The 13164-nt window shown below is 46.6% G+C and overlaps 1 protein-coding gene across 7 annotated transcripts in view; it reads left to right on the top strand.

Annotated features, from left to right (window-relative positions):
• ANKRD31 (ankyrin repeat domain 31) overlaps positions 1–13164 on the top strand; it is a 250225-nt gene that overhangs the window by 72230 nt on the left and 164831 nt on the right. The window lies entirely within an intron of this gene.

Below are 13164 nucleotides of genomic sequence, written 5' to 3'. Positions count from 1 at the left end.
CATTTACATCTACTCCCCCACCAGGGGAGCAGTCTGCTGCCTTGTCCCTTCATAGTGAGGGTGTAACGTCCGTGGTCGCTGACGACTAACTCTTTCCATCCAGTCGGTGCCCTTCTCTCCAGAGATGTCTGCACATACGGCCGTCCTGTTCCACAGTGACCACCAGGGTGCGCTCGCGAGCTCAGTCCAGACTTAAGAAGCCAAAGCGCACGCAGGTGGGAGATTGAGCTGATTGCTCCCAGAGCACCCTGGTCTATAAGAAGGTCCCAACCCCTTCCTCCCATGCCTGAGTGTTTGTCATATCCTAGTTTGTCTATGCAAATGGTCTCCTAGTGTCTTCCAGTTCCCAGTGTTTCCCGTACCTGTATCAAGCTGCCGTTCCTCCTACTACACCTCCTGGCAGTGTTAATCCCCGTTTTTCTTTTCCACTTCCTGACCGCTATGATGGAGACGCAGGTACCTGTCGTGGATTTTTGAACCAGTGCCAGATCCACTTCAGCCTGTATGCAAGGGCATTTTTGTCTGATGGCACAAGGGTCGCTTTCATCATCTCTCTCCTCACTGGCAAGGCTCTTGCATGAGTGAATCCTATCTGGGAGAGACAAGGACCAGGGACCCGTGACTTCCAGGGCTTCCTCCGGACTTTTTGCATGGTGTTTGAGGAGCCATGACGAGTCTCATCTGCAGCGGCTTCCTTGCTAAACATACGCCAAGGAGACACCTCTGTGGGCGAGTACGCCATCCACTTCCGCATCCTGGCAGGAGAACGGTTGTGGAACAATGAGGCCCTGGTGGCTACATTCTGGCAGGGACTGTCGCCTAAGATTAAGGACGAACTTGCCGCTCGAGATCTACCGTGTACCCTGGATGACCTCATCCTTCTGTCCACCCGGATTGATATGAGGATCCGAGAACGGCTCCAAGAAGCTCGTCGGGAGGGAGGCCTTCCTAGTCCGGTCCCACCCTTGCAGCAACCTCTGCTGTCCCCAGGTGCCGATCCTCCTAAGGAGTCTGTGAGGATGGACCAGTGTAAGCTATCTACCGAGGAGAAACAACGCAGACGCACTTCGGGACTCTGTTTATATTGCGGCCTCGGAGGCCATCTTGTGCCCCCAAAAGTCCCAAAGCCTAGGGTTGCTAGGAGAGACAACTTTGGGTAAAAAAGGACTTCGTCTAAATTATCCATACCCGTGACCATAGTGTCCGGCGAGAAAACGCATCGGGTCTCTGCGTATATGGACTCTGGATCCGCTGCTAATTTCATTTGTAGAGACGTGGTGGATCTTCTTCAATTACCCACTACCTCTCTGGAGAGGCCGTTGACGGTTGCATCAGTAAATGGACTACTTCTACTAGACCCAGTTATAGCTGTGACCAAGCTGCTGAGGCTCCTAGTGGGAGCTCTCCACTCCGAGCTGTTATCGTTCTTTGTCTTGTCCAAGGCCATTAACCCCGTGCTGCTGGGCCTGCCTTGGCTCCGATTAGATGCCCCAGTCCTGGACTGGAACTCTGGAGAGGTTCTCCCAGTGGGGCCCCAAGTGTCACAACCGTTGCCTGGGACAGATTCATTCGGCTCAGCCTCCTCTGCCTCAGTCATTGGCAGGATTGCCTGGTCATTATGCTGCATTTTCGGACGTCTTCAGCAAGAGGGAGGTGGAGATGCTGCCCCCACGCCGGGCGTATGACTGCCCTATTGAGCTGATTCCTGGTACATCCCTTCCCCGTGGTAGGGTATATCCTCTCTCCTTACCAGAGACTCTGTCAGTGTCTGCCTATGTTAAAGAAAACTTGGAGCGGGGCTTCATTCGGAAATCTTCCTCCCCGGCAGGAGCCGGGTTCTTCTTTGTCAAGAAAAAGGATGGTTCTCTGCGTCCCTGTATCGACTACCGGGGTCTCAACCAGATCACCGTGAAAAATAAGTATCCGTTGCCATTAATCTCAGAACTATTTGATTGTATACGTGGTGCCAAGATTTTGGACACTATGAATATCTAGTAATGTCCTTCGGCCTGTGTAATGATCCCGCGGTCTTCCAGGAGTTCGTTAATGACCTCTTCTGTGACCTCCTCTATGTTTGTGTAGTAGTCTGTCTTGATGACATCTTGATTTTTTTCTCCAGATCCTATGACTCATCAGAGACATGTCCGTCAAGTTTTGCTGCGGTTAAGGGAGAATCGTCTGTACGCCAAGTTGGAGAAGTGCCTGTTTGAGAGAGATGCTCTACCCTTCCTGGGCTACATCGTCTCGAATCGAGGTCTCGACATGGATCCTGAAAAGGTAAAGTCTGTCCTGGAATGGCAACGCCCTCAAGGCTTGAGAGCCATACAGCACTTTCTGGAATTCACCACTTTTTACAGACAGCTTATACCAAACTTCTCCTCACTGACATCTCCTATCTCTAAACTCACCAAGAAGGGCATGAACGCCAAGGTGTGGACTCCTGAGGCAGAATCCGCATTCAATAGCCTGAAGAGTACCTTCACGTCAGCCTCTATCCTCCATCATCCAGATGTTTCTCTACAGTTCTCGTTGGAGGTGGATGCCTCCTCTGTCAGTGCTGGTGCACTCCTGTTCCAGAGAGGTTCCAAGGGCAAGTCAATGGTATGTGGATATTTCTCTAAGCTCTTCTATTCCGCAAAATGCAACTACTCGATTGGGGATCAGGAGTTACTGACCATCAAATTGACTCTGGAGGAGTGGAGAAATCTACTAGAGGGCGCAGCTTATCCCATCTTAATTTTTACGGACCACAAGAATCTCACCTATCTCCAGACGGCCCAACGGCTGAATCCTCGTCAGGCCAGGTGGTCGCTGTTCTTTACCAGGTTCCAGTTTGAGATCCATTATCACCCGGCTGACAAAAATGTGAGGGTCAATGCCTTGTCCAGGTCTTTCGAGACAGAAGATACCATGGAAATTCCACAGAACATTATTGATCCGTCTTGCATTGTCTCTGTCAACTGCCTGCAAGTTGGGGACATTCCTCCAGGGGGGACTTTTGTGCGCCTGGCTGACAGAGGAAGAATCCTCCGCTGGGGACAGTCCTCTAGACTGGCAGGTCATGCGGGGACCCGTAAGACCCGAGTTCTGATTGCCCTTCATTTCTGGTGGCCCACGCTGCCCAAGGACATTATGGACTTTGTTTCTTCCTGCTCAGTGTGTGCAGAAAACAAGGTCACTCACACTAGAACTGCTGGCCTGCTCCAGCTATTGCCTGTGCCCGATGCTCCTTGGCAGCATATATGGACTTTATCACTGACCTACAGAACCGATAAAAACACAGGGACATATACAAAAACACCGAAAAAGGCCATACTTACAAATGGACACAGCCAGGTCAGAAATGCTGATGAAAGGGCGAGCAGGTGCTTTAAATAATAATAGCCACTCCCACTAGTCTTGAGGGGAGTGGTGTGTGGTGCATGGGATGTGTAGTCAGAAATAATAAATGAATAGTGTGTGTGCAAGTGTAATACTATAAGTGAAATATAGGGGGCAGTAATGAGTGAAGTGCCTCAATAGAAATAAATGGATAATGGGGTGCAAGTGAGTGAAACATGGAGGGATAGTGTGTACGTCATGAGGCACAACGTGTATAGCCAGGTAGAAGCCTATTTGTGACGCCTTGATAATTCAGAGAGCGGGCTACCCTGCTTGCTATGCCAAACAACAACACACCATGCTCTCCCAGCATCAAAGACCCGGCTGTGTCCAAGAGAAGCGAATATACATAATAATGGAAAATACCTGGGGTATTGGTAATCATTTTGGCCAAAAGGACGCAAGCTCGCAATCCACGACAAGGATCCCCAGACTTGCGAGTCCCTAACTCCTAAACTGGAACAGAACGTTCCTGATGCACAAACAGAACCGATAAAAACACAGGGACATATACAAAAACACCGAAAAAGGCCATACTTACAAATGGACACAGCCAGGTCAGAAATGCTGATGAAAGGGCGAGCAGGTGCTTTAAATAATAATAGCCACTCCCACTAGTCTTGAGGGGAGTGGTGTGTGGTGCATGGGATGTGTAGTCAGAAATAATAAATGAATAGTGTGTGTGCAAGTGTAATACTATAAGTGAAATATAGGGGGCAGTAATGAGTGAAGTGCCTCAATAGAAATAAATGGATAATGGGGTGCAAGTGAGTGAAACATGGAGGGATAGTGTGTACGTCATGAGGCACAACGTGTATAGCCAGGTAGAAGCCTATTTGTGACGCCTTGATAATTCATAGAGCGGGCTACCCTGCTTGCTATGCCAAACAACAACACACCATGCTCTCCCAGCATCAAAGACCCGGCTGTGTCCAAGAGAAGCGAATATACATAATAATGAAAAATACCTGGGGTATTGGTAATCATTTTGGCCAAAAGGACGCAAGCTCGCAATCCACGACAAGGATCCCCAGACTTGCGAGTCCCTAACTCCTAAACTGGAACAGAACGTTCCTGATGCACAAACAGAACCGATAAAAACACAGGGACATATACAAAAACACCGAAAAAGGCCATACTTACAAATGGACACAGCCAGGTCAGAAATGCTGATGAAAGGGCGAGCAGGTGCTTTAAATAATAATAGCCACTCCCACTAGTCTTGAGGGGAGTGGTGTGTGGTGCATGGGATGTGTAGTCAGAAATAATAAATGAATAGTGTGTGTGCAAGTGTAATACTATAAGTGAAATATAGGGGGCAGTAATGAGTGAAGTGCCTCAATAGAAATAAATGGATAATGGGGTGCAAGTGAGTGAAACATGGAGGGATAGTGTGTACGTCATGAGGCACAACGTGTATAGCCAGGTAGAAGCCTATTTGTGACGCCTTGATAATTCAGAGAGCGGGCTACCCTGCTTGCTATGCCAAACAACAACACACCATGCTCTCCCAGCATCAAAGACCCGGCTGTGTCCAAGAGAAGCGAATATACATAATAATGGAAAATACCTGGGGTATTGGTAATCATTTTGGCCAAAAGGACGCAAGCTCGCAATCCACGACAAGGATCCCCAGACTTGCGAGTCCCTAACTCCTAAACTGGAACAGAACGTTCCTGATGCACAAACAGAACCGATAAAAACACAGGGACATATACAAAAACACCGAAAAAGGCCATACTTACAAATGGACACAGCCAGGTCAGAAATGCTGATGAAAGGGCGAGCAGGTGCTTTAAATAATAATAGCCACTCCCACTAGTCTTGAGGGGAGTGGTGTGTGGTGCATGGGATGTGTAGTCAGAAATAATAAATGAATAGTGTGTGTGCAAGTGTAATACTATAAGTGAAATATAGGGGGCAGTAATGAGTGAAGTGCCTCAATAGAAATAAATGGATAATGGGGTGCAAGTGAGTGAAACATGGAGGGATAGTGTGTACGTCATGAGGCACAACGTGTATAGCCAGGTAGAAGCCTATTTGTGACGCCTTGATAATTCATAGAGCGGGCTACCCTGCTTGCTATGCCAAACAACAACACACCATGCTCTCCCAGCATCAAAGACCCGGCTGTGTCCAAGAGAAGCGAATATACATAATAATGAAAAATACCTGGGGTATTGGTAATCATTTTGGCCAAAAGGATGCAAGCTCGCAATCCACGACAAGGATCCCCAGACTTGCGAGTCCCTAACTCCTAAACTGGAACAGAACGTTCCTGATGCACAAACAGAACCGATAAAAACACAGGGACATATACAAAAACACCGAAAAAGGCCATACTTACAAATGGACACAGCCAGGTCAGAAATGCTGATGAAAGGGCGAGCAGGTGCTTTAAATAATAATAGCCACTCCCACTAGTCTTGAGGGGAGTGGTGTGTGGTGCATGGGATGTGTAGTCAGAAATAATAAATGAATAGTGTGTGTGCAAGTGTAATACTATAAGTGAAATATAGGGGGCAGTAATGAGTGAAGTGCCTCAATAGAAATAAATGGATAATGGGGTGCAAGTGAGTGAAACATGGAGGGATAGTGTGTACGTCATGAGGCACAACGTGTATAGCCAGGTAGAAGCCTATTTGTGACGCCTTGATAATTCATAGAGCGGGCTACCCTGCTTTATATGCCAAACAACAACACACCATGCTCTCCCAGCATCAAAGACCCGGCTGTGTCCAAGAGAAGCGAATATACATAATAATGAAAAATACCTGGGGTATTGGTAATCATTTTGGCCAAAAGGACGCAAGCTCGCAATCCACGACAAGGATCCCCAGACTTGCGAGTCCCTAACTCCTAAACTGGAACAGAACGTTCCTGATGCACATACAGAACCGATAAAAACACAGGGACATATACAAAAACACCGAAAAAGGCCATACTTACAAATGGACACAGCCAGGTCTGAAATGCTGATGAAAGGGCGAGCAGGTGCTTTAAATAATAATAGCCACTCCCACTAGTCTTGAGGGGAGTGGTGTGTGGTGCATGGGATGTGTAGTCAGAAATAATAAATGAATAGTGTGTGTGCAAGTGTAATACTATAAGTGAAATATAGGGGGCAGTAATGAGTGAAGTGCCTCAATAGAAATAAATGGATAATGGGGTGCAAGTGAGTGAAACATGGAGGGATAGTGTGTACGTCATGAGGCACAACGTGTATAGCCAGGTAGAAGCCTATTTGTGACGCCTTGATAATTCATAGAGCGGGCTACCCTGCTTGCTATGCCAAACAACAACACACCATGCTCTCCCAGCATCAAAGACCCGGCTGTGTCCAAGAGAAGCGAATATACATAATAATGAAAAATACCTGGGGTATTGGTAATCATTTTGGCCAAAAGGACGCAAGCTCGCAATCCACGACAAGGATCCCCAGACTTGCGAGTCCCTAACTCCTAAACTGGAACAGAACGTTCCTGATGCACAAACAGAACCGATAAAAACACAGGGACATATACAAAAACACCGAAAAAGGCCATACTTACAAATGGACACAGCCAGGTCAGAAATGCTGATGAAAGGGCGAGCAGGTGCTTTAAATAATAATAGCCACTCCCACTAGTCTTGAGGGGAGTGGTGTGTGGTGCATGGGATGTGTAGTCAGAAATAATAAATGAATAGTGTGTGTGCAAGTGTAATACTATAAGTGAAATATAGGGGGCAGTAATGAGTGAAGTGCCTCAATAGAAATAAATGGATAATGGGGTGCAAGTGAGTGAAACATGGAGGGATAGTGTGTTCGTCATGAGGCACAACGTGTATAGCCAGGTAGAAGCCTATTTGTGACGCCTTGATAATTCAGAGAGCGGGCTACCCTGCTTGCTATGCCAAACAACAACACACCATGCTCTCCCAGCATCAAAGACCCGGCTGTGTCCAAGAGAAGCGAATATACATAATAATGAAAAATACCTGGGGTATTGGTAATCATTTTGGCCAAAAGGACGCAAGCTCGCAATCCACGACAAGGATCCCCAGACTTGCGAGTCCCTAACTCCTAAACTGGAACAGAACGTTCCTGATGCACAAACAGAACCGATAAAAACACAGGGACATATACAAAAACACCGAAAAAGGCCATACTTACAAATGGACACAGCCAGGTCAGAAATGCTGATGAAAGGGCGAGCAGGTGCTTTAAATAATAATAGCCACTCCCACTAGTCTTGAGGGGAGTGGTGTGTGGTGCATGGGATGTGTAGTCAGAAATAATAAATGAATAGTGTGTGTGCAAGTGTAATACTATAAGTGAAATATAGGGGGCAGTAATGAGTGAAGTGCCTCAATAGAAATAAATGGATAATGGGGTGCAAGTGAGTGAAACATGGAGGGATAGTGTGTTCGTCATGAGGCACAACGTGTATAGCCAGGTAGAAGCCTATTTGTGACGCCTTGATAATTCAGAGAGCGGGCTACCCTGCTTGCTATGCCAAACAACAACACACCATGCTCTCCCAGCATCAAAGACCCGGCTGTGTCCAAGAGAAGCGAATATACATAATAATGGAAAATACCTGGGGTATTGGTAATCATTTTGGCCAAAAGGACGCAAGCTCGCAATCCACGACAAGGATCCCCAGACTTGCGAGTCCCTAACTCCTAAACTGGAACAGAACGTTCCTGATGCACAAACAGAACCGATAAAAACACAGGGACATATACAAAAACACCGAAAAAGGCCATACTTACAAATGGACACAGCCAGGTCAGAAATGCTGATGAAAGGGCGAGCAGGTGCTTTAAATAATAATAGCCACTCCCACTAGTCTTGAGGGGAGTGGTGTGTGGTGCATGGGATGTGTAGTCAGAAATAATAAATGAATAGTGTGTGTGCAAGTGTAATACTATAAGTGAAATATAGGGGGCAGTAATGAGTGAAGTGCCTCAATAGAAATAAATGGATAATGGGGTGCAAGTGAGTGAAACATGGAGGGATAGTGTGTACGTCATGAGGCACAACGTGTATAGCCAGGTAGAAGCCTATTTGTGACGCCTTGATAATTCATAGAGCGGGCTACCCTGCTTGCTATGCCAAACAACAACACACCATGCTCTCCCAGCATCAAAGACCCGGCTGTGTCCAAGAGAAGCGAATATACATAATAATGAAAAATACCTGGGGTATTGGTAATCATTTTGGCCAAAAGGACGCAAGCTCGCAATCCACGACAAGGATCCCCAGACTTGCGAGTCCCTAACTCCTAAACTGGAACAGAACGTTCCTGATGCACAAACAGAACCGATAAAAACACAGGGACATATACAAAAACACCGAAAAAGGCCATACTTACAAATGGACACAGCCAGGTCAGAAATGCTGATGAAAGGGCGAGCAGGTGCTTTAAATAATAATAGCCACTCCCACTAGTCTTGAGGGGAGTGGTGTGTGGTGCATGGGATGTGTAGTCAGAAATAATAAATGAATAGTGTGTGTGCAAGTGTAATACTATAAGTGAAATATAGGGGGCAGTAATGAGTGAAGTGCCTCAATAGAAATAAATGGATAATGGGGTGCAAGTGAGTGAAACATGGAGGGATAGTGTGTACGTCATGAGGCACAACGTGTATAGCCAGGTAGAAGCCTATTTGTGACGCCTTGATAATTCATAGAGCGGGCTACCCTGCTTGCTATGCCAAACAACAACACACCATGCTCTCCCAGCATCAAAGACCCGGCTGTGTCCAAGAGAAGCGAATATACATAATAATGAAAAATACCTTGGGTATTGGTAATCATTTTGACCAAAAGGACGCAAGCTCGCAATCCACGACAAGGATCCCCAGACTTGCGAGTCCCTAACTCCTAAACTGGAACAGAAAGTTCCTGATGCACAAACAGAACCGATAAAAACACAGGGACATATACAAAAACACCGAAAAAGGCCATACTTACAAATGGACACAGCCAGGTCAGAAATGCTGATGAAAGGGCGAGCAGGTGCTTTAAATAATAATAGCCACTCCCACTAGTCTTGAGGGGAGTGGTGTGTGGTGCATGGGATGTGTAGTCAGAAATAATAAATGAATAGTGTGTGTGCAAGTGTAATACTATAAGTGAAATATAGGGGGCAGTAATGAGTGAAGTGCCTCAATAGAAATAAATGGATAATGGGGTGCAAGTGAGTGAAACATGGAGGGATAGTGTGTACATCATGAGGCACAACGTGTATAGCCAGGTAGAAGCCTATTTGTGACGCCTTGATAATTCATAGAGCGGGCTACCCTGCTTGCTATGCCAAACAACAACACACCATGCTCTCCCAGCATCAAAGACCCGGCTGTGTCCAAGAGAAGCGAATATACATAATAATGAAAAATACCTGGGGTATTGGTAATCATTTTGGCCAAAAGGACGCAAGCTCGCAATCCACGACAAGGATCCCCAGACTTGCGAGTCCCTAACTCCTAAACTGGAACAGAACGTTCCTGATGCACAAACAGAACCGATAAAAACACAGGGACATATACAAAAACCACGAAAAAGGCCATACTTACAAATGGACACAGCCAGGTCAGAAATGCTAATGAAAGGGCGAGCAGGTGCTTTAAATAATAATAGCCACTCCCACTAGTCTTGAGGGGAGTGGTGTGTGGTGCATGGGATGTGTAGTCAGAAATAATAAATGAATAGTGTGTGTGCAAGTGTAATACTATAAGTGAAATATAGGGGGCAGTAATGAGTGAAGTGCCTCAATAGAAATAAATGGATAATGGGGTGCAAGTGAGTGAAACATGGAGGGATAGTGTGTACGTCATGAGGCACAACGTGTATAGCCAGGTAGAAGCCTATTTGTGACGCCTTGATAATTCATAGAGCGGGCTACCCTGCTTGCTATGCCAAACAACAACACACCATGCTCTCCCAGCATCAAAGACCCGGCTGTGTCCAAGAGAAGCGAATATACACTTGCACCCCATTATCCATTTATTTCTATTGAGACACTTCACTCATTACTGCCCCCTATATTTCACTTATAGTATTACACTTGCACACACACTATTCATTTATTATTTCTGACTACACATCCCATGCACCACACACCACTCCCCTCAAGACTAGTGGGAGTGGCTATTATTATTTAAAGCACCTGCTCGCCCTTTCATCAGCATTTCTGACCTGGCTGTGTCCATTTGTAAGTATGGCCTTTTTCGGTGTTTTTATCACTGACCTGCCTCTCTGTGCTGGATGCAGTACTGTCTGGGTGGTGGGGGATCGATTTTCGAAGATGGCCCACTTCGCTCCTCTAACCGGTCTTCCTTCTGCTCCTCAACTGCCCAAGCTTTTCATCCAACACATCTTCCGCCTGCACGGCTTGCCGCAGCATATTGTGTCTGTTCAGGGGGGTTCAGTTCACCTCGAAGTTCTGGAGAGCCCTCTGCGGACTCCTAAGTGTAAAGTTGGACATTTCCTCTGCCTACCATCCTCAGTCCAATGGTCAGGTCGAGAGGATCAATCAGATCTTGGAGAACTACCTACACCACTTCATCTCCAAGCAGCATGACTGGGTGCAGTTGCTCCCGTGGGCTGAATTCTCATCCAATAATCACACCAGCGAGTCCACAAGGAATACACAGAGGCATTCCCCGTTGTTTGATCACAGAACCGGGTTTCCGATGACGAGATCAAAACAGGGAGTTCCCTTTGATTTTGCCGAGGTCACGGACCGCGGCGATCAATGGGTTAAACAGCTGGGGTCCAAATGTTTTCTGACCCCAGCTGCATTCAGCAGGCTGCTCTAAGATCAGAAGCTGTTTGTTACAATTTCTGCTTAGAGGATGAGCGCTTACAGGAGCGCTCGTCAGCCTCTTCTACAGCGACGCCAAAAGACGTAGCTGTAGACTAAGCACATGCACCGCCTGCCGTCAAAACGGCTTTGGGCGGTCATCAAGGAGTCATCAAGGCGTTAAAGCCGGGTGCGAGCACCTTACGGGACACAGCAGAGTGGTGCGGAAGTGAGCGCTGGCGTCTCCTGGGGAGGAGATGCGGGCGAGCGCTCACCAGACCATGGTGAGTAATCCGGACAGTGGATGTTACACTGCATCTCAGACGCCTGGATGCGGGAAGTCATCTCCTTAGCATACAAGATGGAGTTTGCAGGCCTATCACCCAACAGATACTTCCAGTCAACGCCTCCTCCATCACCTGGCAAATCAGCTGTCTTTTTTCTTGGGCAATAGACGCTTTAGTCAAGGGGTGATTATCTCTGTTCCTCACCATCAGGAATGTTGGGGGTTTTACTCCACTCTCTTTGATGTCCCCAAAATATAAGGATCGCATGCACCATCCTGGACCGCAAACATTTTAATGCCAATGCCAAGGTCCGTCCCTCTGCTTGGTCATCGCCTCCATGGACTAGGGGCATTTTCTCTCTTTAATAGACTTTAAGGACGCGCACCTGCACGTCCATATTTGCCCATCACACCAGGGCTTCCTGCGCTATGCTGTTTTCCCTCACCATTATCAATTTGTGGCTATCCTGTTTGGCCTGTCAACAGCTTGTTCGTTCCAGGTGGCTTTCATTAGTCCCCTACCTGGACGACGGATCACTCTGGATACCGTTGCTTGTTTCGGTTGGGTTATAAACTACTCCAAGTCTTAACGGACTTATTGTCTGAAGATTTACCTTCCTGGGGATGGTGTTCAACACCCACTCGATTTGGGTGTTACTTCCTCCAGAGAAGTTGTCCAACCTCTAACAGGGAGTATGCGTTTTTCCGAGGGTAGTAATGGTAGACTCTCGCAGGGGGATAAAATAGAAAACAATCAAAACTGAAAAGGGTAATGGTAGGTGGGAGCGGGGATAGGGAGGGACATAGGGAAGAGTATTCCATATTAAACATCAAAAAGAGCTATGATACTAATGTCACAATCAGTCACTTAGTCATATAAAGCACAATGCATCTTTATATTTAGAGTGTTCCATACACAGTTAAAGGAAGTCGCTATAATGAGGTGCTCATAGAGTAATAGTATATTGAAAGTTGGGTGCATCCGAGGAGGATAGCCGTGGGTCCCAGATCTTATGATAGAGATTAAATGAGTCAGCTCTAACAGCCTCTAATTTTTCGTATATTGCTATACGATTAAGGGTATGTTCACACGGCCAAATTTCAGACGTATACGAGGCGTATTATGCCTCGTTTTACGTCTGAAAATACGGCTCCAATACGTCGGCAAACATCTGCCCATTCATTTGAATGGGTTTGCCGACGTACTGTGCAGACGACCTGTTATTTACGCGTCGTCGTTTGACAGCTGTCAAACGACGACTCGTAAAAATACAGCCTCGTCAAAAGAAGTGCAGGACACTTCTTTCAGACGTTTTTGGAGCTGTTTTCTCATAGACTCCAATGAAAACAGCTCCAAAAACGGACGTAAAAAACGCTGCGAAAACGGCGCGAAAAACGCCGCGAAAAATGCGAGTTGGTAAAAAAACGTCTGAAAAGCAGGGTCTGTTTTCCCTTGAAAACAGCTCTGGATTTTCAGACGTTTTGGTTGACTACGTGTGAACATACCCTAACTCTGTTGAGTATGGCATTAAGGTTCAATATAGATGCGAGCTGCTCGTAATATAAATTGAGTAAGTATAAACCTAGGATTGGGCATCCGAGGTGGAGTGGCCCCCAATAGACTTATGGGTAGTCGTTTAGAGACTCTAAACTGACATATAGTATGTCAGAAATCAAAATGTGTCTTTTTTACGCGACTTTGGCAAA

Source organism: Rhinoderma darwinii, chromosome 1, assembly GCF_050947455.1.
Source record: "Rhinoderma darwinii isolate aRhiDar2 chromosome 1, aRhiDar2.hap1, whole genome shotgun sequence".
NCBI classification, from domain to species: Eukaryota; Metazoa; Chordata; class Amphibia; order Anura; family Rhinodermatidae; genus Rhinoderma; species Rhinoderma darwinii.
Note: the sequence above shows the minus strand (reverse complement) of the source record. Positions and strands in the feature narration are given on the sequence as shown.